At 50.8% G+C, this 10862-nt stretch overlaps 1 long non-coding RNA gene across 2 annotated transcripts; it reads left to right on the top strand.

Moving 5' to 3' along the window:
• Positions 1 to 757: 757 nt before the first annotated feature.
• On the top strand, positions 758 to 10369 carry LOC131492166 (uncharacterized). 2 transcript variants are annotated; one of them, XR_009251909.1, is made up of 5 exons: positions 758 to 2213; positions 3403 to 3536; positions 3798 to 4036; positions 5460 to 5774; positions 7691 to 10369. It is a non-coding gene; the product is annotated as an uncharacterized LOC131492166 (long non-coding RNA). The 2 variants fall into 2 exon arrangements; XR_009251908.1 differs by having other exon boundaries at positions 758 to 2386.
• The last annotated feature ends 493 nt before the right edge of the window (positions 10370 to 10862 follow it).

Below are 10862 nucleotides of genomic sequence, written 5' to 3'. Positions count from 1 at the left end.
TGAAATGGAACACTTAAAAATGATCCCACTGGGCCCTGCCTGTTATTCACCAGCAAGGAATGTGGTCGTGTTTATAAGGCCGAGGTTCGTCTGAAGGAATTTTCATAAACCACCAATTGCATTACATCAAGGCCTCATCTTAAATCCCATGGTGATTTTCCTAAACACAACTAGCCTGCTGGCTTTAGACATATTATCTCTTCTTGTTGTTGCAGAAAATTCTCTGGATGTTTATATTCCTGCCGGACCACCCTAAAACGGCCCGTTGGCTAACGGGGACTAGTAAGGGGTCGGGGGGGAGGTGGCATAAACGACAAAGAAGAAGACCGGGGGTGGGGGAGGGGGACCGTGCCCGCCCTCAGACCTCTGACATGAGGCGCTGACGGCCTGTGTCTGCGTATTTTTTTGTGGCTGGTGCGTGGCGGGTGGACCAGACGTGGGCCTGGAGACGACGGGGAACGGAGAGGAGCAGGTGAGGGAGCCGGAGAGTCCTATTTCCGTCTCCAAAACTCCACGTGACCACAACGCCCGTCCCGGATTCTCTGAACGTGAGTAAGGAGCAGCAGTCAACCAGACGCAGGGGAAGGAGCTTTCAAAACCAAGTTGGGGCTCTCGAACGTCGTAGCTGAGCTCAGGAGGTCACGTTACGAGCTCTCAGCTCAACTCAAGCCCCATGTCCCTTGGGTCATGGTTGGAAAGCCCCGTGGAAAACAACACAGAAAGGGAATGAGGTGCCGGGCGTCCTTACAGGGACAGTTTCTGCAGGACCTCGTCTTCCTGGGAGGGCTCTTCTCATCCTGCACCTGCTCCCGTGTGACGTCCACCAGCAGCGCTCTCCCTCACCCTCTGCCCACCGCCCGGTCTCCCTTCTGAGCTCTAGGTGCAAACAGCCAGCTGCCCCCAGGGCATCTCCGCGGGGGGCTCCACGGCACCCTGCATGCCCACCCCCCAAATAACTTTTCACCTCCCTCTGCCTGCTAACCTGCAGCTTGCTCCCCTCCCCGAGTATATTCCAGGAGGGCTGGGACCATCAACCGCCCTCCCCTGAGCCCAGTAGCGCCCCCTGCTCTGTGAAATGAGCCCCCCCCCCCACCATGACCCCAAGCATCCCCACCAGGCTGAGCCAGGGGTCGGAGCTGCCGGTGAGGAGGGAGCAAGCAGTCAGTACCTGAGCAATGGCTCGCTCGGGAGAAACCCTTAACACTCAGCCAACAGAGCACGCTCTTTCTTAACACAGTGGAGAGAAAACAGAAGGAAGGATGTGGTGGGGAGTCGCGCAGCTCCACGGGGGAAGCTGAGTCAGGGTCATGGATGACGCTGGCCCTGACGGTGCTAATTAAACCGTAAGTGTTTCATGGGCTCCAGGATGCCGTGGGAAAAGGAGGATATGAAACAGGGAGTCCAAGCCGAGGATTGTTGGGAAATAGGTGGGCTGGCGAGTTCCTCCTGAGTTTAGAGGAAGGGGGCCCCGTGCAGGCAGGGGGAGCCCGGGAAGGCCCCTCTTGAGCCTGGAGCTCCGGTGGGTTCTGCCCAGCTCATGGGGTGAGTGGGGCCCCAGGGCGAGAGCGCCCCTCATCCGGGAAGGGCCCGCAGCCTTACGTGGCCTCACGCCGGGCTCACGCTCTGCTGCGCTCACCTGGGTGGTCACGAACACATCCAGGTTCTGCGTTCCAGGCGGGAACCCGACCGAAGTCAAGTGCCCTGTTTTCTCAGCCCGTCGCATCAGCAGGTGCCTGAAGTCAGCGCATCCCGATTCCGTCCCGTGGCCTAGTTCAGGCGGGCAGGCCAGGCTTCCCCGCCCTGACGTTGGTCTTCCTCCCCTGGTAACCCAGGAGCGCTGGCTCTTGGGGTGAAGCTCGCGGCCAGCGTGAACGTGCTAAGTCTGTCGAACCGTCACCTGCACGTTCTGGCGTCCGCCGATGATGATCCGAATCCATCGTTACTCTGATCGTTGCCGGAAGTCGACGTTCTGGGTAATTCATTCCTTCGGTCCAAAGGGAGAGACGTTTTCCAAAGTAACCGGCTTGTATTCCTTAAAAATATTGATCTCAGGACAACCTGCGGGGCTGTTCCGGATTAAAGGGGCCCGAAGAGAACCAGCAACTGGATGCAGTGTGTGATCCTGGACCAGGATTCCTTTGTCCTTTCCTCTAAAGGACATTGCTGGGACAACTGGTGACATTTGAAGAAGGCCTGGATATTCTGTGAAATTAGTACGTCCGTGTCAAGTTTCTGGTTTTGTCATTGCGTGTGTGTGTACTTGTGTAAAAGAATGCCTCCAGGCAGGACACACGGGAACATTTCAGAATAGAGGGGACGGTAGCTACAACTCCGTCTCAAGTGGCCCAGGAGAAATGCTCTGCGTCTACAGCACATAGTATGGCAGGTGTGGTGAAATGCTAACATCCGGGGGATCTGGGTGGAGGGCATTTGGGGGGGGGCGTTTTTACTTCTCTTGCAAATTTCTGCACATGTGAAATGACGTCAAAATGAAAAAGTTTTAAAAATGTGCTGGGAGTACGAAATGACCTGATTATGTGGGCATGGCTGTATTAAAAAAAAAAATTAATGTTTATTTTATTATTGAGTCAGAGAGACAGAGCGAGAGGAGGGAAGGGGCAGAGAAAGAGAGAGAGAGGGAGACACAGAAACCCAAGCAGGTTCCAGGCTCTGCACTGTCAGCCCAGAGCCCAATGAGGGGCCCGAACTCGTAAACCTTGAGATCATGGCCTGAGCCGAAGTCAGATGCTTAACTGACTGAGCCACCCCGGGCGCCACATCGGCATGGCTGTATTTGACAAGCACCCCATGGGGAAGGTGGCCTGGGGATCTTGTCTCTGGGGACATTCTAAGGCTGCAGGACAGTCAGCTCCATCCCACTGTGACAGAAACAGACCCGCAGGGATATGTGGCAAGAGGCAGATTTCTCTACTGTGCTGTTCGCAAAGGCGAAGCCTTTGTGTCCTATCAACAAAGGCTAGTTTTCAAGGAAACTTACTACCGGCTCATTACTTTCGCCTCCAAATTCCAATTTCTGGGTGTGACAGTGGGGCTGTCACATAACTCCATTCTGTATCAAGTGTCCCGAAATAGATTATTCCAGAGCCCGCAGCTTGCCTAATGACTGAAGGTCTTACATGGCAACAACAATAAAGGTCTTCAGCCACTGAGCCCTCATGAACAACAAGCACACCAAGCAATCAGTCTTTCCCACCACGTGAGTAAGCTCCTGTCCCCCCCAGAACCGCCGGAACGCGGGCTGGGAGCCCACAGGCCCACACTGCAGATAATGACTTCAGCCTGCAGAGGGAAGAGAGAAGGGGCCCCCAAAATAGAGCTTTAAAACCCTCCCTTGTCTTCTGTGACAGTACAATTTACTGTTTCATTTTGGTCTCTTATCAGGAAGCCTTCTGAATCAGTGCTCTATTTTGAGCACAAAGTCAAGATTTTTGTGGCCGCAGCCAAAGATGTTCACGTGGAGAGCTGCTGAGCTGGCTTGTTGATTCAGGCCCCGACGGTTCCTCAGGTCTTTCTGGGTAAGTGGGAAGGGGTTCATCCATAAAAGCTTTTTCTTGGCCTTTCTATGCCTCTCCCACCCCGTCCACTTAGCATTCCACTAGAGAGGACACCAAATTGAATTCACGCCAAGAAAATGGACACGCTCCACATACGTTGAGAGCTTTCCTGTATTAATAGCTTGCCCAGAGTCGACTGTCTCCCTGGGGGATTTAAGTTTCTTCCCTTGTGAGTGTCTATTTTTTCCTCTTTGTTCTTCCTCTCCCCTGGCCTTCTTACAGAAATAACAGGGTCATTGACATGTAACGCGGTTATAAAACCTGTGACGAGGCGCCCATCTAGTGACAGCAGGGCCGAGCCAGCCGATACCTCCGCGACCGAGTCCCCGTAACGTGAGTGCCTCGCGCCATCCCGTGTAACCCCCAGGACAAATCTGCAAGATAAGCTGTGTCATCCTGAGTTTTCACATGAGAAAATAGAAGCTCAGAGACGATGAATATCCTTTGCCCAAAGATCCATGGTGAGTACAAGAGGTGAGCTTTAAACTCAGTTGTCTGTCTAGAGGGCTCTAGTATTCCGCTCTGTGTACTTTGACGGTAAATAGAGAGACACCCAGACCTCCTTCTTCTTGGCCCCAAGTTCTTTTACCAGACTGGGTTTGGTGCCCCGATTGTGTAAGAACGTATTGCCTTTAGCACCTCTTTCCCCTTGTGGCTGCTACCTCAGCAACCCTGTCGAGCAAGAAAGCGAACATGTTCTAGATTTCACTCAGCTTGGCCGTTCGATCTCTCCACCATGTGTGGGCTGAACCTCTTCGGGACCAACGCTGGGCAGGGTCGCCATGTCCCCGCTGAGACGGCCAGGTGGCTACAGTACTCGGTAGCCCTGCGTCCTGCCCTCTCCTACAGTTTCTAATCTCATTTGGCTCCTTGTGAATTATGTGACATCTGAGCCTGTGAGAGCAGGTGTTCCCGCCCCCTCAGGGGACCTGAAAGGCAGCCCTGGGGCATGAGCCCTTCGTGGGGGGACTGTTAGACTATTTCCGACAAGCACCTAACAAGACATCTCCTGCAGCTGCGTCAGCCCTCCCTACTCCCGGGCAGTCACCGAAGCCATGTGCCCTGGTGGGTTCTTACAGAAGCATCCACACCAGTCCATCTGAGGACCCTATGGGCCTGACCCCCACATAGGATTGATGCAAAGTGGCAGGGAGTTGAAGACCCCAGGCATAACCTTGAACTCATGAACCCACAGAAGTTGGTAAATTAAGGTCCTGGACTCTTTGACCCTCTGGTGGGACAAGGCTAAGGTGTGTTGTCCACTTTCCACCCATCTCAAGACCAACGGGGTTGATTCAGCACTGTCCATGGCAATAACTTCAGTAAAACACCCCACGTTGGCTTGCTTCTCTTCTGTGTTACTTGTGCTCCTTATCAGGGCTTGATGGGAACAGCGCCTAGTACATTCCTTGGACTCAGACCCTAGTCTCAGGGTGGACTTGGGAGGAACTGACCTTGGACACCCCCCAAGCCCCCTTCCCTGCATCCCAAGTGCAGCCAGCATACTGCTGGGATCTCTCAGGGAATGCAGTTGACAGAGTTGAGGGCAGTCGTCCCTGGGCCCCTGCTTAGACTTTTCCGTGCCAGAAACCTATTGTTCCAGCCAGACAACATCCATCAGGAGCTCCTGGAGGACACAGGAGGTAGGGATCAGGGTGGGACACCAGAAATGTTAGTGAATTTCTATTGCAATGTGTCCACACTGAAAGAGGTTCCAACAGATCTCCTGTTCCAACTCTAAGCCAGATGAGGCTCTTCAACAAAGAGGGTCCTCTATCCACCCAGAGGGCATCTGGATTATTGCAGATTGACAATGTTTCAGATGAGAAAGAACAGTAAGATGTTTCTTTTTCCTCCTTGAACTCCCTTCCTTCTCTATCCCAGGTCGTATGTTCCATTAAGTCATCTGGATGATTTCTGGGGAGGCACGGGACTCCAATGTCATGCACCCCACTTCTGCTGGCCGACACTTGGGGACTGTTGGGTCCTGACCTCAGCACACTGGATGGTGGAGTGGGTGACTGTGTGCGTCCGTTTCCTCCAGCGAACACGGCATCCGGGAGCGAGAGCGTTCACTTTGTCAAAGGTTCAGAAATAACAGAAGTAAAACCAGTGAATCACCGTGGTAGCAATTAGTAAAAGTTTATCATGCACACACCAAAAAGGAAGTTTGCAAACCGGGAGCACTCAAACCGGAAGGTAGCGTGAGGCTCGGGGGTGGATTCTTATAAAGCAGCTCATATGGTGAGAAGGCAGTGGCTGTGTGTTCTTCCAGGGTTTGGTCCTAATGCTAGAATTTTCTTAAGTCATAGGGAATTGGTCAGTGGTTACCTCATACCAACCTTGGGAAACAGTTCAAGTTTTGCTTGTGACTTCCAGAGGCGCAAGCAAAGGACTGACCCAGGTCCAGTCAGTCTTGCAAAATAATCTAAATTAAGCTTTGTTTGTATGACCAAAGTGGTTTCATCTGCTCAGGGCATTTTCACGGCTGTGTTTTTTATTCAACGGCCCCCTCCCTCATGGATCAGAGGTGGGCACGTGACGCCCTGAGACCCAGGGCGGCCTCTCCCAGAACCCCTGGGAAACAGCTCTTCAGGCTCCTCCATGGATCCCCAGGGCCTGGGCCGCCATATTGGTATGCTTGGCCAAGGACCTGGGAATGGAGCTCCAGGGAAGGCAGAACCACAGGGAGTCCTTGCGCTGTGAGCAATGGAACCTGCCTGTCCTCCTCCTTTTTTGCAGCAATGGAGCCATTCCTTTCCTGTCCTTGCTTACTCCAGTTTTGACCAAGGTTTCCGTCACATGCGGCAAAGAATCCTAAGTGATGCACGTGGAAGGGAGAAGTCTTCTTAACCTGTGTTTGTACCAGGACCAGAGATCCTTCTCCACAGTCCCTGTGGCCCAGTGTTGTCTATGAGGCCAAAACGTGTCGCCGCTGGGTGCCCCTCAGCATGTGTGTAGAATATTGGAAGTCCTCCTGGGCTGTGGGAGCGCATTGGCTCCTCAGAAGGGGATGACAGAACTTACCGGAATTTGTCCTTGAGATGCCCAAGGGTCTGAGTCGGACATGCTGAGGTTTTATCCCCAAAGTTAAGATTTCATTCGCAAATAAGTTTATACAAAAGCACTAGGGGACGGTACACTTTAAATCCAAGCACAAAATATATCCAGTTTAGTAAACTGGGACCCATATTTTGAAAAGAAGGAGAAAATATTCCACTGGAAACAAAGGAATTCAAATATACAAAGTGATGTTTACCCACCAGTTGATTTTGAAAGGTTAGAGACGTGGCCTTTTTTAAATGGAAATATACTCTTACCACGTCATTTAAAAAATTCCTTAGCCTCTCTTCAGCCTTTTATTATGAAATATTCAACCTACAGAAAAGTTGCAAAAATAATCGGATGAATGTCTACATATCCTTCACCTAGATTAACCAATTGTTAATGTTTTTCCAAGCTTGTTCCAGATCCATCGGTATGTGACACACACATGCCTATGTCCACAGGCAAAAATTACACACACACACACGCACACTTACGCACACACTCTCACACATATGCTCACATAAGTACTTTTTCTGATGGACAATCTGAGAGTTAATTTCAGACATCATGACACCTCACCATCGAATACTTTGGCATCTGTCTCTTAAAAAAAATCAATTAATTGCCACACTCAGGAAAGTTAACACTGAAATAATGCCATTACCTAAATAGATGGTCCGTAGTCACATTTTTCTATTTGTGCTGATAATGTCCTTTGGGGCTGGGGTTTGCTGCTCTTGTTTTTTGTTCTTGTATTTTTCTAAATCTGGGATCCAACCAAACATCATGCATTCATTTATTAATATTTTACTTTTGAACGTTATTCTACAGCCTTTTTTCTTGTTTTTAATAAAGGAACTTGGGTTATAGTAAAACCAGTATTTATTCCATCGATTACTTACTTTCTATCAATTTCCATTCATCTCATTAGTTCTTTATCGAGAAAAGTGCCTGGAAACAACACCCACATAGGTTCAAGAATTTGTATAATTTTTTTAACGTAAAAGAACCTGTTGATTTTACACTTAGGATCACCATTCACCCGATTGTGTTACGCATTATTGCAGGCAGATAATCAGAGCCACAGAAAGAAGCTCGGTGGCAGAGGGCATAAGGCTACTGATGACCTAAGACAGAGGCAACACCGAAGAGGAAGAGGAGGAGGAGGAAGAAGATTGTAGGGCTTGTGAGTCATGCCAACTGAACACAAGTTGTATCCAAAGGTGGACACGTTTGTGGTATTACGCGTTTGCAGAAGGACAAAAGCATATCCATATAATATCTCTGTGTAAGCCACGTCCTCCACGGTCATCACCTTGACCGCATTCCCCCCAGACTGCCATATCCTGAAACCACGATGCGGGGGGTCACCTCCCTGCCTGCCCTGTCACGCTGCCTAGCTTGAGCACGATGCTGTCCATGGAACATCCTGCAATGACAAGGGCGTCCTAGCCACACACATCCAGTACCTGCGGCCGCGAATGAGTGGGCAAAGTACGCTCCCGGTGAAGAAACAAGAATGGCTCCTGGAACGCTCTGGGGCTGAGTGCTTCGCAGGAGGTGACTCATGGAAGCGTGCTTACTGGGCCCATTTTCAGTCGACAAAACCGAGGCCCAGAGCATCACGGTTGTGGCTGAACTCGAACTCAGTGGTGCGGTCTCGTTCCAGAGGGTGTGACCTGCCTTTAGAAGGAGAGTCCCGCTTGTCACTCATTCAGCCTGGGGTCCATCCTTGCGAGCCCTTCATGGAGCGTGATGGAGGTGGCTGGTCAGGGGGACCGCTGTCCGCAACCCCACAGCTCCAGGAAAAGTGGCTGATGAGCCACACGGCTGACACACAGAGAAGGAGACATTTTTATTTGAAGATACTTTCAGGGTCTTTCAAAGGCCTCTCACTGTTTGCTTCCAGGCTGGAGACTCTGAAGGGTGAGTCATTCTAGCTGTTCTGGGTTTTCACTTCAAGGTCAGAGGCTGCAGGAGTCTCTCGTTTAGATATGCATCATGAGTTTTAAGAGTCCAGGCTGGGGAATTAATTTCGGTCACCAATGTCACCCCAGAATATTGTGCCTCCAGTGACTGCCACCCAGGCGTCCCTCCTGCACTCAGCGGAGCCATGCGGGCGGCCGGGCTCCACCTGCCAAGGGGGAATGAGAAAGAGAGCAAGAAGCTGACTCCTTACAAATGAGCGAAGCAGGTGGGGGGCAGGGGGCAGAAAGAAGAGAGGAACGAACCAAGAAGCAGACTCTTCACTGTAGAGAAAAAACTGAGGTGGGGGGGTGGGAGGGGGAAATGCATGATGGGGATTAAAGAGAGCACGTGAGAAGAGCACAGGGCCACATATGAAAGTGTTCCATCAGGGGCGCCTGGTGGCTCGGTCCGTTGGGTGTCTGACCTCGGCTCAGCTCATGATCTCGAGGTCCGTGAGTTCGAGCCCCACATGGAGCTCTGTGCCGACAGCTCAGAGCCCGGAGCCCGCTTCCGATTCTGTGTCTTGCTCTCTCTCCGCCCCTCCCCTGTTGACGCTCTGTCTCTTAATAACAAATAAATGTTAAAAAAAAAAAAAAAAAGAAAGAAAGTGTTCCATCACTGTCAGTACACCGGAAACTAATATTACAGTGAAGGTTACCTGTACTGGCGTTGCAATGAGATAAAAATACATAAAACGTAAATAAAAACGCAAAAATAATAAACAGACAAAAAAGAAGCAAACTCCTCCTGTCTTCACTGAAACAACTGTGTTCACCGTGCCCCGTCCCTGCTGCTTCCTGCACCTGCCGTGTCCGCCCGTGATGGAAGAACGTGGGCCCTCCCCCCCCAGCTTCCAGGCTTTCAGATTTTGAGTAGGGTGAGGACTTTGGTGCCCAGGTTCTGTCCTCATCCTGTCGGGGCTGGGCCCAGCCCTGGATACGACAGCAGATCCCGGTAGAGCGGTCACGAGCGGGTCGGGGAAACAGGACAGGGGGTGATGAGGAGAGACGCGGAGGCATCAGCTCCCTACCTGGTGTGCCTGCAGCCCCTGGAGGGAGGGTCCCCTGGAGCCTCTCGTGGCCTTTGCAGAGCCTTAAACCCTGGAAAGGAACCAGCAGGGACGACTCCCAGGGGACTCTGGGAGAAGAGGGACAGGAACAGGGACCTGGATGTAGGACAACAGGTCTTCTAGCCAGGGAGGCGGTGCCAGCCCACACCCCACGGCCCTTCTGCAAACAGGCAGTCAGTGGTCTCCCTGCACATCTGTCCACATGTGCCCCTTTGGGGGTGACCATGAAGCCTCCGGGCCCTGTAACCTGCACACCGTTCACATCCACACTAATCAGCTCCTTAGAAGAATTCAATCACAAAGTGATCTTTGTGCACAATAAAATCGTCATAATCAGCGTCATCGAGGCTTGGGTTCTTCGAGTTAAGCTCCCACCCCGCCCAGGCCAACAGCCACACTTTTCACCATGTTCTTACATATTCGAGGTGATGTTTTACAAAACCGTTGTATGCTTTACAAAACTGGACTCGTACTGAATACATTTGTCTGCAAATTGCCTTTTATCCTACTTCTTTGTTGGCAAAAAGTGTGGCCAGAGACACCCTCCTTTTATAGTATGGTTTCCAGGAAGGGAGACTGCTCAGTCAAAGGGTAGGTGTATTTTAATACTTTCATGGATACTGATATTAAAATGGGTATCGATACCGTAGAGTTTCAGTAGGTCCTGCCAGATGGCCTCCCGAAATGGTTGTAGTCATTCCTGTTCCCATGAACAAAGTGGGGAAGCTCTCTCCCCTAATCCTTGCGAGCACTGCGGGGGGGGGGGGGGGGGGGGAGGGGACATTGCTTTCTCTTCTTTTTTTTTTTTTTTTTAGTTTATTTATTTATCTTGAGAGAGACAGAGACAGCATGAGTGGGGGAGAGACAGAAAGCTCTCTGTTCAGAGATCATGACCTGAGCTGAAATCAAGAGTCGGACACTTAACTGACTGAGCCACCCAGGCGTCCCTCTCTTATTTTTGAACACAGGTACCAGATGAAATTAGTATCTTACTATTATTTGAGTTTTCCTTTCTCTGGGTATTACCTATGTTTACGGATCACTAATATTTCCTCTTCTCAAGACGGTCTACTCATATCCTTTGACTATTTCGCGTTGAGATTGAAAAATGTTTTTCTTATTAATTTTTAGGGGTTTTTGGATGCTGTGGATATTAATTCTTATTTGTCAAATGTATTTCCTTGTTGGTCATTTGTCCTTTG

Source organism: Neofelis nebulosa, chromosome 12 (genome assembly GCF_028018385.1).
Source record: "Neofelis nebulosa isolate mNeoNeb1 chromosome 12, mNeoNeb1.pri, whole genome shotgun sequence".
Classification (NCBI taxonomy): Eukaryota; Metazoa; Chordata; class Mammalia; order Carnivora; family Felidae; genus Neofelis; species Neofelis nebulosa.
This window is presented reverse-complemented; position numbering and strand designations above follow the sequence as displayed.